General features: G+C 42.3%; 1 protein-coding gene across 1 annotated transcript in view; it reads left to right on the forward strand.

Moving 5' to 3' along the window:
* Window positions 1-805: 805 nt before the first annotated feature.
* Window positions 806-17,296, forward strand: part of LOC140555963 (NEDD4-like E3 ubiquitin-protein ligase WWP1) — a 43,242-nt gene continuing 26,751 nt past the window's right edge. The window contains exon 1 of the mRNA XM_072679364.1: window positions 806-918. The gene's annotated coding sequence lies outside the window, so the exon portion shown is untranslated. The remainder of the gene's footprint in view (window positions 919-17,296) is intronic.

Consider the following 17,296-nt stretch of genomic DNA (forward strand, 5'->3'; position numbering starts at 1 on the left):
AAGCTCCTCACCCCCCGGACTGGCACCCTCCCTGTCTAACTGGGTGGCGCAGTGGTGGCTAAGCCAGGCTATTGATGACAGGGTTGTGGGTTCTATACCTGGGCTGCCACTGTTGGGCCCTTGAGCAAGGCCCTTCGCCCTACTTGCTCACACTCTTGACTCACATATGACGATGTGGCCTCCCAGAACACCACCAGCATCATCAGGTTTGCTGATGACACTACTGGGCCGGAAGTGGCAGTACTACTGGCCTGGTGCTGGGACAACAACAATCTGTCCCTAAAGCAGACAAGACCAAGATGATTGCTGACCCAGGGTGGATGGGGAAAGCCGCTGAGCCCACTCTACATAGGCCAGACAGATGCGGAGATGTGCGCTCACACCTCCTGATCTTACAACACACGCCAGATCATTAAGGAGCCCCAGAAGGGACGGCCCCTTTCAACGGGTGCACGGATCGAGACCGTCCTCCAGCATGCTCTAGTATCAAAACTGCCTTACCCTCACTACAGGGGGCCTCACTACCTTACCACACCAGGGCCAATATGAGAGCACTGAGCATCCTCCGGGTTCTTACTATGTCCTAGTGTATAGGCCATTTTACTTGGAAGGGTGTAAAGCTGATGTCAGGCAGGGGTTACCTGGCTCTTTAAATGACGTCATTGGACGTGTGAAGGGTTTCTCTGCGGTGTGAACAAAAAAAAAAAAACGCAGCAGTGTGTGAATCTGGATATCAGCGCAGAGAGAGAGAGAGAGAGAGAGAGGGAGAGGGGGAGATATGGCCAGACCATAGCGCTGTCTGTCCAGCCTTGGAGAGCAGACCCAGCTCAACAACAGCAGCAGGAGCAGCAGCTCAGCAGCTCAGCAGGAAAACACACACACTGCGACCTCTCCGCTGAGAGGAGGGCGACGGACTCGGTGAGCTCACACACAGCTGTCTGATCTTTTCTGCTGCTGTTATTATTATTATTATTATTATTATTATTAGAATTGACCCCCCCTTCCCCCTTTAGCTGTGCCCGGGACTGCGCTGGTTTACTAGAGCCGTCGATGGCATAAGATAGATAGCTTAGCTAGGCGAAGCAGCTTCAACAAGCAGGCATTTTTAATCTGGTCAAGCTAAGGTTAGCTGTTGTGGCTCACACACACTCTCTCCGTGCAGTTTGCGTGAAAATGGCGGTCACTAGTGCAAGGCCCTGCCGATTTATGCGAGGTTGAAGTTGGGTTTGGGTGGAATTATCCGTTCCACCTTAAATGGTGCAGCAGTTCCATTCTGGCGCCGGAGGCGCCAGAATGGAACTGCTGCACCATTTAAGGTGGAACGGATAATTCCACTAAGTCCGATAAAACGTGCTAGGAGCTAACTTCTCCCACTAAACCCGGCTTAGTTAAGCAGCTGGACTACAACAAACTTGATAAACACCTTAAATCTCCCCTTAATTGACTAAAATGGCACGACGGAGACTATCTAACCCCCCAACTCTACCTAGATACCTGTGCTAGTGCTAGATAGCTAGCTAGCGTAGCTCCAAAAAGAGCTAGCTACGCTACCAACTGGGTTAGCAATTTGTGAGAGGTGAAAAGCAATGAGCGCGAAAGTGGACGGTTTTCCTCCCAATACTAAGGACTAATGGTCGGCCGGTGCCGTGACAGCTGTTCATCTGACGTTTGACTGTTTTGTAAGACGTCAAAAGTTGTGCATCCAGCCTGTTAGCTATGCTAGCAACGTTAGCTAGCTAGCTAGCTGCTAGCCGGTAACGCAGACATTCGAGTCCGCTGACTGTAAAGTTTTACAACCCAGTGACTTTTTTTTACTTTTTTAAAGACAGTGAAAGGTTGGTGACCTTCTTGACACTTAAATCCTGCACTAGTAAGAGACGTAAGGTGAGCGAAGTTGATATTTACTGGGGGTTTGCACGGTTAGCTGGCTGGCTAGCTAGCTAGCTGGCTGGCTACGTGACCTGGGCTTGTGCAGATGGTGCTAGCTAGCAAAGTTTGTGGGTCTGCTGAATGCAGAGACAGGCTGGAGAAGTGTCTCACTAGAAGCAGTATGGCTGAATGTAAGGTCTAGACGTAAATGCAGTCCATATGTGGGGCAGTGAGTTGACTTTTGCATTAACTGGATGCATCCTGCTGTGTGTGTGTGTGTGTGTGTGTGTGTGTGTGTGCGCTGCTTAGGCCAGCATTAAAGCACTGCCATTTGCCATGCAGTAAGCCTCTAATTTATTGGTCTCCAAAATCAGTCACAAAGACCCCATGCCTTTAGTTTTACTACTAAAGCAGTGGTGAGCAGTGGTGGCTCAGCGGTTAGAGCGCCGGGTATCGATAACAGGGTTGTGGGTTCGATTCCCAGGCTCGGCAAGCTGCCACTGTTGGGCCCTTGAGCAAGGCCCTTTACCCTCTCTGCTCCCCGGGCGCTGGAGTTGGCTGCCCACTGCTCTGGGTGTGTGTGTGTGTGTGTACTCACTGCCCCTAACACATGTGTGTGTGTGTGTGTGTGTGTGTGTGAGTGTGTGTTCACTACCAGATGGGTTAAATGCGGAGGACACATTTCGCTGTACAGTGACAAATACGTGCACCTTTACCTTTACCTATTAGCTAGAGCAAAGGTACCTTAAGCCAGTTCTCGGGACCCCATGCCATTGGCTGTGCTACTAGCTAGAGCAGGGGTTTCCAAAGTCAGTCTGGGTCAGCATTAAAGCACTGCCATTTGCCATTAGGTGTAATGTTACCAGCTAGATCAGGAGGGTCCCCGAGCCAGTTCTGGAGACCCACACATTTAGCTAACTGCACTGCTACCAGATAGACTGGAGGGTTTCCCAAAAACAAGTCCTGGGGACCCCGTTTGTTTAGGCAGTGTTATTCAGTATAGCAGAGATTCGCAAAGGCATTTCTGGAGACCCTTGCATTTAGGGGTCCTGTTCCATATGGACTGCTACTAGCTGAATCAGGCCAGTGCATGTAGTAGAAGTGTATTTGCTAGGCTGGGGGTTCCCAAAGTCCGCTCTGTAGGTATACTGCTGCTACATCTAGGTCAAGGGTTCGGTCATTTCAGTGACCCCCATACATTTATCTATAGTGTTATCTGCCATCTAGATCAGGGCTACCCACAGTACTAACGTTCTGTGGTCCTGTGTATTTTGGTGTACTCCTACCATGGATGTAGTTTTACTACTATGAGCAGAGTCAGTTTTGGGGACCCCACATATTTAGCTGTACCTCTACAGACTAGACCAGATGTTCCAGAAGTCAGTTCTGTGGACCCTATGTGTTTTAGGTATATTGCTAGTAGCTAGACCAGGGGTTCCCAGTGTCAGCTCTGTGGATTTGGGTATACTGCTGCTATCTAGATCAAGGATGCTCAGTCATTTTAGTGACCCCATACATTTATTAATAGTGTTATCTGCTATCTAGATCAGGGAAAAGTTCTGTGGTTCCATGTATTTTGATTTACTACTAAGCGCTAGAGCTGGGGTACGCAGAAGACAGTCCTGGAGACCCCATGTTCTACTGGGGCCTCCTGCTCTATCCCAGCATGCCTGACCCAACACTTGAGGGCTTGCTAGTTATATTGTGTTTAATCAGGTGTGCTAGGTAAGGGGAAGTGTATAGTGTTTGGCCCTCAGGATGGCCAATTGTGACCCTGTTGTACTTTTGTGTAAAGTTTGTGCAGCTGCTGATCGTGTTCCTCCCTGAAAACCTGACTTGCGGCAATGACTTCTGTATGCAGTAGCCTTGTCCACCATCTCCCATTGACTTTGGCCCCTGTGGGCTTTGGCATCCATGCTGCGAGGGACATATTTACAAGGCACTTGAGGAGCACCTCTGGATCTCCTGCAGTGTTTGTTTTGCCTCACAGTTTCTCTGTCCTTGTTATTTATCTTTTTTCCCCCAAGGAAACAGCTGTCGAGAATGCTGGAGCTGTGTTTGTAACTCCTGTGGTGTGCATGAGGGGCTGGAGCCAAAATAAAGAAAAGTAGTGCTTGATGGCTGGCACTTCACACTCGTTGTGTCTTTAGGATCTCTTGTACAGTATTTAGTGTTGTAGGGTGTGGATATTGCATAAATGTGGTCTGACATGATTTTTAGCATCTCCACCAATCAGAGGAATGTTAAAATTACACAGCTGTAGGGCTGCAACAAATGACTATTTTGATGGTCAATTAATTGATTGATTATTGAAATGAATAACCAATTATTTGGATTATTTACATTTATGACATTTAGCAGACGCTCTTATCCAGAGCGACCTTCAAGGTTACTCGTATTACAGAAGTGGACCAGTGTAGTGTTGGGAGTCTTGCCCAAGGAAGTTGTGCTATCTGTTGCGCCACACCAACCACATGAATTATGAATTGCTCAGTTACCAAATAAATGTAGCTTGTGGTTATTTGTTATTATAAGTATTATATTTTATTATATAGTGATTGTGTTGTACATTGTTGAGTGATTCTCTCTCTTGTTTGTTTGTTTTTGTTTTTTGTAATTTCCTCTCGTTCTGAGGTTGACCTATTTGACTATTTCTCCTTTTTACACTCAGCCCATGTCCGTATGAGACTCCTCACACTAATAAACCTCTGCTCTCCATTCACACATCACAGTGATGTTGCTGCAGATGTGGCCAAGTTGTCTTCCAGCTCTTGTGGTGACAGATGCTCAGTCTGTATGATTTTAGTTGACTGAGTCAGTTAGTCGTTGCAGCCCTACTCAGCAGTGTTTGACACTAGTCAAAGTTTGGTTTGTCTGTCCCAGTACTGTCTGTCCTTTTAGTGTAGAGTGGTCTTGGTGTGAGTGAATCATGGGAGATTTAAAACTCACATGCAGATGATGCTTGAATCATTTGGGGGGGGTGTAATTCTGATTAATTTTTTTCTGATTTAAGAACTGACTTTGGAAACCCCTTGGTTTTGGGAACATTAATGTGTTATAGGTGGTTCAGCAAGTAATATGAGTGGGTATTATGGCAAAAAACACTCTTCTAATTTTCTAATGAGCATCACAGTATGTCAGTTTTATTGGTTTTGAGAAGTTCACCAGAACAAAATTCACCAGTAGTGGCATGTTTTAAGAACCTTTGATCTTTTTATCCGCTAAAGTTTAACGTGCTGTTTTATAACATCCAATTAAAAATGTCTTCTTTTGCCCTTTTGAACTTCATTTGGGCATCGTTGAGACTTAAACTTCTGGCAATTGAACCTAACCTTAGACAGTTACACCTCCTATTAGCCATGTTGAAGCCACTTCATTAGCATTTTCACTCGTTGTGTAATAATGATGCTGATGGTCCCATTCAGTAGCCTGGTACTGGGTCCACAACTCGCCATTCTCTTGATGTGAAGAACCACTCTTGAATGTTGTTGTATGATCAACTATTGACCCTAAATGTGTGACCCATGATGTGGTTGTCCTGAACTGCTTTGGTTGGTTCTGGGTGTTTGGTGTTCAAAAATACCTTTACTGGTGGTGTTCGGTCTTTATGACCTTTAAACTGGCAGCTTTCCAGCTGTCTTCTACTGCTTAAGATGCATGTTTTCACTTTTGCTGTCAAAGACGGTCCATTAGGAAGGACCTGTGCTCGGCATCCATTTCCAAATCATGTGTGATATGCACTCCTGCGACGTGTCTGTTGGTCATTCTGCATTAAGTTTAAGTGGTAGCTGCCACACAAGCTTAAGGGGTAGATCTTTGCCACTTCTCTCTAAGCAGTCTGTCAGTAAAGTCATGTAAAAAGCTTGCCATCATGAAGTTTGTCATGTAAGACCACTGGAAACTGTAGTGTGAAAATAAAAGCATCACAAACTTTATTTTTATTTTTGGGCCAGTGATGTTGAAAGTATCTCTGCCTTTCCCTGTGATATTCTGTTTATTGAAGGCTGTCCTGTGGTCAAGTCAAATGACTTTCTTTTAATTTGCTTCCTTTTTGTTGCTGAGATGATATTTAGTAATTTTTCATCTTCTGAAGTAGCAAATGTTAAGGTTAAATCCATGTATTTTGGACCATCCATGTTAGGAAATGCCAAGGCAGGACAGCAGAAATGGTACTGTACAACTGTACAATGTCATTGAGTTATATTTTAGGGCTATGTTGGTCATTGGTTTGTTTCATGATGATTATAACCTGCTCATGTTTACTTATTTATATGGAATAAACAATATTTCTGGTTTACTTCAGGGCTGTCCTTAAAACTGTTATAGTTACAGCCTAAAGTTGTAGTATATTCATAATATCTTGCTTTAATGGGAAGAAATGCAAGTGAAATTATATGCTAATTATAAATTTCATAAATTAGACAGTTGGACTTAGGAGTGTGTTGTTGCAGTTCTTGGGGTGAAATGTAAACAAATGCCGCACTCATGCAGTTTATAGCCTAGTTTCAGAACTATTCACTGGTATAGGCACTAATATCCTAAACAGGGTAGTTGGTGATATTCATGTATATAGCTTTTTAATGCTAGTAGAAATTACCAAAGTAAGTCATTTAAGTCTACTACTTTAATGAGCTATTCATTGGAAATACCTCCAAAATGGTGCTTCCATGACCTTACAAAAAAAAAAATGAATAAATAAATTCCCCTCCCATCTTGGGCTGTCAAACACACTAGGTTGGGAGCTTATTATGGACTTTCTAAAAGTCCACTTTCTTGTAATTGAATGGTTGTATTTAAATTGTAAACCAGTCTTTTACACAGCACACACAAAAGGGACTACTGGCACAACTGGCTGGAAACACCCTTTCCAAGTTGGGAAAGAAAAGAGTCTGTCCTTGTGCAAACATGTCCTGTTAATGGCGTCTTGCAGACTCAACAGGTAATTAAGCAATGTTTATGTCTTATACAATTTCCCAGTTGTCCTCTGTTGTTATTGTAGTGGTCAGTAGCTGATTTGCTGCTCAGGCCATGCGTCAAACATTTGTATGGGTGCACAAACATTAAAGGGAGCGCAGTGACTGTGCAAATTACTGAACTGTGCTGGACTTTGACATTGCCCGCACTTGCTTCATGTGTATTTGCTGGTTTAGACATGGCTGTGTTGGCAAGCAAAGCCTGGCCACATGCCGCAGGTTTGACGCTTGTGTGGTAAATGTGAAAACACCTAACTTTGTATGAGTGTTTCTGCAAGTGTTAGTCTCTCTTTTTTATATATATATAAAGGCTATACAGGCAAATATTTGTGGTCTGATAATGAGTCAGTTGTTATCAAAGGGAGCTAACTGTTATCTATGGAAAAGAAATTGTCCTCCTCAGATTATTTAGCCCAGGTCTCATTCAAAGGACAGTGTGTATGCTGTACTGTCACTGTCTTTACAGGAGTGAGCATAGTGTACTTCTGAAAGAAAGATGGTGATCAAATGAACACACGGTCATTGTATGAGTACATGTTAACCAAACTGTAGAGGACATGCGGCCATAGTGAACGCATTACTAGGCCTACTCAAGCTCCTGTATGTATATATTTTTTGGGGAGTTTTTTTTTTTTTTTTTTTTCTTTCAGTAAAAGTGACTTGAAATATTTGCTTTGGGCATGCAATCCTGCTACATTGACAAGCGCTAGGCAATGTTAGGACCAAAACCAGCTTACAAACATCTAGATGTGTATGGATTGTTTACTGTTAAGCCTAAGACTTTAGTAGACTTTTTTTTCTGGTGCCTGAAGGGAAGTCCAAAGAAAGTAATATACACTTCTTTGCTGTGAAAATTGATGAGCTGTAACTGTAATTTTATATAATGCTCAAATAAATCATGGGAGCTATTAAATGTTCACCTATTAACCATTAATAAACCTGTACAAACATGTCAGGTTGAAATGTGGTTTTGAATAGTTGAGTAGGCTGTATGTGTTGGAGACATTGGGACACGTGGTTCATCTCACCACCACTGGAAGAGACCTGAATTAGTAAGTTTCTCAGCATTGAACAGCTTGACCTGAAACTATGGGACGTGAACCTGCTGTTCGTGTTGACCGGGTTCAGTGCTAAAGGATCCAGCATCGCTCCGTTTAACTCCTTTCTCACATGCATTTTCACCCAGTAAATAAACAGCAAGGCATCTGGTGTGAGCGAGAGTGGATCAGTGTTGTAGAGCGTTTTGTAAAGCTGTAGTTTAACAGTAGTTGTTTTTAATGTTAAGCAAAAAAGGAAGCACTATTGATGTTCATGCTGAGGATACCATGTCCAGTTTACTGGGAATTTTACAGAAAGTAAGACTGTATGCGTCTTAGTAAATTACCGCTTAAGGGCTGCATGTGTAAATGACGCAAAGCCTGAATGTTACCTTTACCAGTAACCTGGGTTTTCATTTGTTAAACATGTAAAACTTGATTCACTATAAGGAAATCTTTAGCTTGAAATGGGTCATAAGACACCAATGGAATTGTTCAGAAATAGAGAGTAGTTCATTGAAAGGCCACAGCACAGTTATTCCCTGCTGTCATACTTGTGATTGAGCTATTTAACAGGTCTGATAATTAGCTGATGAATTGGATCAGATGTGCTAAGTGCAGTGCTAGGGCCCTGCTGAAATTGGCCACCTCTGAACTAGGCCCTCTGCCCATCCAGGTAGGGGATAATGGCTGCACAGTTAGGGATGTCCCAAACCAATCTGAGAGTATCAGTTATAATAAGCCATGTAGAATCCTTTGTACTTCTGAGTGTTTTTGTTGTCAAGCATTTAAGCATTGCAGAAACCTTCTGCTTTTCTGATTTAACTCCAGTGTTGGCAGTAACGGTGTGTTCACTGCTGAGAGACTGGTGTAGGCTACTTCATTTTAGAGCAGTAGTCTCCAGCCCTCTTAATGTAGGGTAGGCTGCCGTCTTGCAGGTTTGAAAACCAACCCAAATTTAACACACCCCATTCAGCCTATCAAGAACTTCTGAGGGCAGTAATTCATTGGATCAGGTGAGGTGGATTAGGGTTGGATCCAAAGTCTGCTAGATCTCCAGGAACAGAGTTGGAGACCTCTGTTGGAGCAATGTGAATTTGTGTATTTACAGAACTGTAAAGTGATTTCACCTAAGCAGTCCAACTCGGTCATGCAGATTTCTCCTTTACAACATCCAGAGAATTCGACCCTTCCCCTCTAGAGAAGCCACCCAGGTGCTTTTTCGGTCTCTTGTCACTTCAAGGCTTCATTACTGCAACTCCCTTCTGGCTGGTCTCCCTTTGTGCACCGTCAGGCCCCTGCAACTAATCCAGAATGCAGTGGCAGAGGTTGTCTTCAATGTTTCTCATGTCTTCAAGTTCAGCCGTGTTCAACTCCACTACTGCTTTCTCTTCACTGGCTCTGTAGCTGCTGCCCACATCAGATTAAGTACCCTGATGCTGGCCTAGAATGGCCAAGCCAAGAATGGACCAGCCCCTACATACTTGATGGCAATGGTCAAAAGCCCACTATCCCTCAAAATCCACAGAAGCATTCAGGCTTTTTTCTGTTCTGGCACCGGAGTGGTGGAACGAACTTCCCCTGGGTGTCTGAACAGCAGAGTCGCTCTCTGTCTTCGAACGCAGACTGAGGACCCTCCTCTTCCAAGAGTACTTGGGTGAAGTGTAGTGTTGAGTATTATGGTCTCCATACTGGCTTCTGTATTTAGTAGCATCTAAGCTTAGAGGTATCTTTCAATTCTAGTATATTCAAATGATATTCTGATGCACTTTTATCGCTCTGGAGAAGAGCGTCTATTAAATGCCGTAAATGTAAATGCAATAACAGAAAATGTTGTTTTGGAGAGTATCCCAGTTTGCAGATAATCATGCAAAGCGGCTAAATCGTAAAAGAAAATTAGTGTGTAAATTGTGGACTTTTGCAAAGCATTATTTATTAAATTATTTTAGTATTAATTTAAAATTAAATATATTTTGTCTAATCTGTATAAATTGGCTACTGTTGCTTTAAGAGAACTATTAGTTTTCTGCATTTAGTACACATCAGATGCCAGTTTTGGTGGCTGTAGCACTGCAGACTGTAGAATTAAACTCAGCTAATTAGCTGTTTTTTTGTGGACACTTAAATGCAGGTGGGAGTTGCTAGTCGATGCATTTTTGTGCAGTGGCCTAAAAGGAACCCAGTTTGCCACCTTTGGTTTAGTGTTTTTTTTTTTTTTTTTTTTTTTTTTTTTTTTTTTTTTTTTTTATGTAACTGTAGAAAATAAGCTTTTCTACATCATGTGCATCGTGAGCCAAACAATGGCATGCTAAACTGCAGAAATTGCAGCATTATCAGATCAGCTCATGAAATATGCAAAGTATCATTAAAGCAAAGTATTTAACTTCATAGTCTTATTAATGCACCTAGTAGAAGTGAAGCTGTTAAACTAACCCAATTAAATTCATTTTACTGGCCTGGCGTTAATATACTGTATGTACCAAACATACATTTGCTTTGAGAAGCTGTTCTATCCGTTAAAATGCAAAGATCTTCTTCACTGGTGCTCAGTAATGGAGTAAGTTTCTGTACCAACTGTTCTGCATAAATGGCAGAAAAGCTGAACTTGCTGACGCAGGTTTTTGTTGTTGACACATTCAAACTGTTTTTACTTCACTTTTCTGAGATGGTTTGGTTTCTGAGGATGACTCATGACCCATGGCTTGAACACGTCAGTGCAGAGACCTGAAGGGCAGAGTTCCTCCAGCTCTGACATACTTGACTCTGATCTGCTGATTAGCAAGTTCAAGAGTTAAGTTGGTAATGTTGAAACGGGGGAAGCTGTAATCTCTGCTGGACTGTGGAATCGATGCAGGTGTCTCTTAGTTAACGTGCATGTAAAGGTGGTCAATGGGAATATTTTATCGTATCGTGATTAAATTGTGTTGTGATTTGCAGTATACTTCTCAGAGCATATCATCCCTACTTAAAGAACTGATGAACTGCATGATTTATTACAAAGAGTCTAATTAGGCGGCGCTCACAATACAAGCCACATTAATCATCGGATTGGATTTGGCTATAAAATCAGATCTGGCTGTTTGCATTCATGTCAGTGACTCAAATCTGAATATAGAAATGTGAACGGAGAATTTGTTTTGTTTAATCGGATCCAGTTCAGCCAATTTTGAATAAAATCGCTGAACTAAAGCATTGGACAGGGTGTCTAAATTACATTCTTTAAGAATCTATTGCTACTAGTACATTTTATCTACATGTCTAAACGTCTCCAAATTTCATAAATCCCTAGTCTTGGAAAAGCTAGCATGGCTCTGTATACGCTGCGAAAGTGTGCTGTCTGAGACAATTGCTGGCGTTTGCTTGGGGCTTGGAGACAGATTAATGCAGAGTCCTATCCAGCAGCCCTTGAAATCATGTATTGGTCTAATTCAGTATGCTTTGCTATTCACGCTGCTTTGTTAGTAATGCATGAAACTCTTCTGTGAAAATGCCACTTGTGATTTATGTAGGTTTGATGCCATTTCAGAAAAATAACATTAACCTGTTTTATTTCATCATTCGTCTTAAATAGCTTTTATATGATGGGCAAAAGGGTACATTAGTGTAAATGATCATTGTTTGCAGCCAAAACAATCAGCTAATATTTAGTTTTCATCTGAAATCATCTAACAAAGGTTGATTTTTCTACTGCAGTCTTGAGCTTCTGTCTTCAGATTACAGCACAAGTGGCGATAATTGGGGTCCAAGTACTCTGCAATACAATGGACTGAGCAGAGCACAAATGATGGGCAATGTTTTTAGAGTAACCTCTAATTTAACTGAATTTGGATTCTCAAATGGGGACTTTTGGGTATGCCTTGGATTTGTATAATAGTCTCCCCTGTATTTTAGTTTCAGAATGGCAGCAATGCCGCCAAACCCCTTTAGCGAGGTTTGGTTTCTAAACTTGACCTTTAACTGCTGATGAGTTTGTTATTTATATTACTTTGCTTTTTTATCATCCTTTTTAGTTTGTGAGTTTAAGGTCAGTCTCTTTTATAGTTAGAAAATTTAATTTAAAATGTAAGATCATGATATTTGTGTCTGTGTACATGTGTATCTGTTTCATATATATGTGTGTGTGTGTGTGTGTGTGTGTGTGTGTGTGTGTGTGTGTGTTTTGTCAGTCATCATTTTCTAATCTACCATTTTTCAAACTTTAGCAACATGGTCTCTAAAACTTGACTGAGGCCAATGGGATGTTTTTTCAACTTTAATACTTTAATACTAGGGCTGTGTATTTCCTTGGGTGAGAATCTGATACAGTATGTATCATGATACACAATTTAATATTGCAATACTGTAAGCAAGGCGGTTTGTTTGTTTTACAGTATAAAATTTAACATCATGTGTTAAATTTGAGTAGAAAAAATAACTTTACTTTTTATACAGTCAGAACAGTGGGGTCTAAAGGACGAGTAAAACACTGCTATCTAGCAGTATGAGTTTAAAAACACCACATGAACCACTGTCTGCCCCCCAGTCTTTACATGTCCACTAATAATTAAAATCCATAATGTATTTTTGAGAATTGAGAGTATTGCCAAACATAATATCTCAATCTATTGTCTTACACCCCTATATGTTACATGAAACATTTAATGTGCATAATGTGAGCTCATGATATAGGCCTGTTAAAGCATGTTTCAAATGCCTTCCGACTCTTAAACTGCACTCGAACCATGACAGCTGCTAGTCGCTACAGCGACTTTAAAGAATATGGCAGTGTTTTGGCATATCTCCCTTCAGGCTTTAGTAGGACAATAGCAGACTGCTTTTGGGGCCACCTTCTCTGACCCAGTGTGGTGTTTAGCTGTTGTTTTTCTCGCTGACTCCCTGCTGTGGCGACTGTCCTGCTTTCTCAGGGGCAGGGCCTCTACCCAGGCTTCTCAGTTTTCATTGATAGCCATGGCAGACACGAACTGACTGGTGTAGTGTGTGTGTGTGTGTGTGTGTGTGTGTGTGTGTGTGTGTGTGTGTGTGTGTGTGTGTGTGGGGGGGGGGGGGTGGAAAGGGAGGGAGGGGACAGGGATTGTACACTGCTGTGTTAGCAGAACTCTTTATATCTACAGTGACATAAATGCAATTTGCTGTGCTGAGGGTGCATGTTCAGGTTTGCAGCATTTTAAACTTTTTTTTTTTTTTTTTTTTTTTTTTTGTGAGACGGCCCACCACTCTCCCAGGTTTCTTATTTGTTTCTCTTGATAGCAGTGGTTTGATTTGCTTGTTGATCACCATGCCCTTCGTCTCTAAATGCAGTGGCTCTGCGGGGAGGGCAGCGGTAAGGTAACCGCCTGATGAATTTGGCTGGAAGCACAGAGGTCAGTAGTGTAGACTGAGCAGGAACAGCAGCAGGAACAGCAGCAGCGTCAACAGTTTGGGTTTTGCTTGAGTGGGGTAGTTTTGCTTGTGAAGTGAGTATTAGAGGGAATAAATACACAGTGATTGTCACACGTGATTGACTCAGGGCTTTATTTTTGGCATGTTGATAACTCTTCTGTCCAGAGTACCATTCAGGAAACGCAGTGAAACGGGAGAGGATTTTTAATTACAGCCATCTCTGTTTTACTTATGCATGCTGTGTCATTCTGCGTCATGGTCTCTCTCTTTGTGTTTCTGCATGCCTCTCTCTCTCTCGGTCTTTGGTAGGAGCAGGATGCTGATGGCAGAATGTTCAAGTGTTCAAGCAGGACCGGTGTAAGCTGACGTTGGCTATCGGCTGTTGAACGTGGATGCCTCAGGTTGACATGACTAGACTGACCTCCACAGCAGTTCCTGTTTCTAAAGCTTAAAGCTTGGTCAAATAGAAAATTAGTCCAGTGAACTTGAATGTTAAAGATGATGGGGTTATTTCTGCTGATGTTGAATAATTGAGTCAGTTTTAATTGTATCTTAAATTGACATTTTCAGAATTACTGACTAATGGGGAGAGTAGCATCTCTATCATTGCTGTGTCAAGCTTAAGCGCTGCTACCTCACTATGTAACTTTGATGGAGCTGTCTAAAACTTCTCGCCAGAACTACATTTACATAAAATCCTTTAATACTACTCTACTGTGTCCACTCACATACTACTTTCACTGTCTCATGGTGGTTATGTTCATGAGGAAGCACTGTAATCGGGATTTGTATTTACGACAGTGGATTAATGGTGAATTGAGATCCCCAAACTGTAGGGGGAGCCTTTGAGCAGATATGTAACTATAAAGGTTAGGCCAGTGCATGCTTATTATATACCATCTTTTTATCCACCACAGTACAGCCAGGTCCTTTGAAAAAGGGGCATTTTGTGTTTCATCTCTTAGACCCAGACATTGGCCTGCCGCGAACACCTGGTCTTGGTTTAGCTAGAGCTCATTCAATCATGTTGGGTTAAAATAAATTTCTTTAAACCATGGTGGTGATTTACTGGCTCAGTGTGTATCTCTAAATGAAACTGAAATGCTGACTATCAGCTTCAAAGTCTATATGAAGACTGACACATGAGCATAACACCATTAACTCCTCAAAACTTCGGTTTCTCCTACAGTGTAGGAGACGTTTCCCCAATTACTGATAAATTTGTGGAACCCGAGGATCTGTTGATGTTAGCAGCCAACCAACACTTCGGTCACGCTCTACTGAAAATATGGGGAGGGTTAGGGTGTTCTGTATAGCCTGTCTCTCTTCAATTCTCCACCTCAGTGCTGGAGGTGTAGAGGCCATGTGGTTTGGCTCAAATGATCTTGTCAACAAACTCTTTTGATTAGTGGGGAGTATACAGTTTGGGACTGTGGTCTGGATAAGTGAAGGTGTTTTGTCAGTTTGCCCTTCTTACTCGCAGGGAATGACTTGGACCTTATGAACTGCAGTATAAAAGATTTTGCCTCCAGAGTTGGCTAAGGCTAAGCACACATCATGACATTTTATCCAGAAGTGTCCAATCCAGGACAAATTTGCAAAATCATGAGGAAATCTGTAGAGACAAGAGCGTGCACCTCTTGTCTACCAGCATTTGTTTAAGCATTTGTTTAAAGTGAGATGGTCAGACGTACTCTGTGTTTCTAGTCAGCGGCTTTTGCAAGGTTTTGAGTTCAGCTCTGGTTTTTGGTCTTTGCTCTTGAGGTTGTAGGCTGAATGGTGATGCTTTTTTTTCAAGTGAAATGATGGAATTAACAGCCACTTATCTATTAGTTTTTGGGGGGTTATTGTGGGAGAAACACTGGTTCGAGTCCTGGTTGGCTGTCAATGGTCCAAAAAAGTTCTAATTTTAACATTTGGTCACATTTAGTATGTAGTGCAGCCACAACCTACAAAAAGTGTGGATTATTTGTGGACACCCCTGCTTATTATGGATTTCAGTTGCATTAAAACTGACATTCAGTATGGCAATTCACAATGCCCAGTGTCAAGTGGGGGCTAGGGGGGTATAAAGACCCTTAGCATTGTCAAATGGTGCAGTAGAACATTTTCGCTGGAGTATATTTTTTATATATCCTACAACTTTGAGTTGAGGTGTAGGGCCTCTCTTTTCAGAAATTTCCAGAACGAGTTATCCAACATCAGTTCATGACCTCAAAGCCTTCACTGAGGAGTAGTGACTATTACTGCAGCAAAGGAGCTCCTTTTTCATGCTCTTCACTTTGGAGAAACCTTGGACGAACAAGTGTCCACAAACTTTTTGACAAAAGAATATTGTATTGTTAAATCTCACTCGTAACGTGAGGACTGTTTTAAAGTAATGCACGTTATTCAGTGATTAATTCAATAATACACCCAATTGTGATTTCTCAGGCTCCGGACAGCGTGGAACTATGTTTGCATCTTATTAGCATCTGACCCATCCACTGTCCTACTCCTTGATCCGTAAATATAGTCTATGACTGCGTTCTGGCTATTTGACACTTTGGACACTGAGCTAAACAATAAAATCTAATTGGGAGTGTAAACATCTTAAATCACATAATACAACCAAAAGGCAATAACTGAATAGGTTAACCACTGTCATGCAGGTCTGGAGTGAAGTTAACAGCTTTAGACGGCCGAATAAACATCACAGGTTCTGGTTAGGTAACCTGAGATCCATAACCTGTTCCCTTTACTTTGTCAGTCTATCTGAAAGCTGCTTATTTATTTATTTTTTCTTTGGGAAAAGTGATAAATGCTGTGATTCTGTAAAAATGGATTCTGGAAAAGTCCTTTCCACTCCCTTTCATAAGTGCTGCTGTAATGGTGTCGAATCAGCAAGTGTGACAAGGGTCTGTTGCTTGCCTAAACTGCTGCCTCCTCTGTAGAAAATGTGCCTCCCTGTTGTGACTAACGCCGGTAAAACAGTTCTTGGGAGCTTCTTCAGCATTATTGTTTTTTTTTTTGTTTTGTTTTGTTTTTTTGTTTTTTTTTTATCTTAAACTCAATTTGCTTTAGAAGCTCACTCTTTTTACTTCCTAAATCTTAAATAGCAGCTTCAGGGGGTCTCTGAGTGGTTCAGCCGTCTAACATGCTACCAATATGGCCCAGTTGTCGGGAGTTTGAATCCTGAACCAATTCAATGTTTATTTATATAGCGTCTTTCACAACAAATGTTGTCACAAAGTGAATTACAGATCCAGGTCCACGCCTCTGATGAACCAGCCCCACAATGGAGGTGGTGGCGACAGTGGCAAGGAAAACTCCCTCATACTAAGAGGAAGAAACCTTGGGAGAAACAAAGACTCTGTCCAAGGAACCCATCTGCCTTGGGTCGACCCGCACAGCACAAACAAACAAATAAATAACGTTATACAAAGAACTAGACAGAGATGGATAATGAAGAGCTGTAACTTATGTAGGAAACGGTTATGAAGTATGAGTGTGAGTAGGTGCTGGACATATGCTCAGTGTTGATGTTAAAGTCCATGCTGATTAAGTATGTGTATGTAAATCCATGGAGTGTGCCACTGATCCTGATACCATTCTAGCCATCAGAGGCTGGAGTTCCAGAGAGCCCATGTACCCACACATGCTCTCTCTGGGTTTGTAGGTGGTGCTTTCACACCTAATCATGCTAAAGCGATATTGGCTGCCACCGGCATCGATGTAGTTGAGCTGGGGATCTGACGCTCTTAAGCATGCCAGGATTCCGGCGGACGAAAAATTGGCGACAGTTTGAAAAATGCACTCTAGTGAACTAGGGGCAGTGAGCACACACCCACCCAAAGCGGTGGGCAGACAACTCCAACGCCCGGGAAGCAGAGAGGGTGAAGGGCCTTGCTCAAGGGCCCAGCAGTGGCAGCTTGCCGAGCCCGGGTACCGAACCCACAACCCTGTCATCAGTAGCCTGGAGCTCTAACCGCTGAGCCACCACAGTGCCAAATTGGAGGAAAAATAAGAAATGTATTACAAATCTACTGAAAAAATAGT

Source organism: Salminus brasiliensis, chromosome 5, assembly GCF_030463535.1.
Source record: "Salminus brasiliensis chromosome 5, fSalBra1.hap2, whole genome shotgun sequence".
Classification (NCBI taxonomy): domain Eukaryota; kingdom Metazoa; phylum Chordata; class Actinopteri; order Characiformes; family Bryconidae; genus Salminus; species Salminus brasiliensis.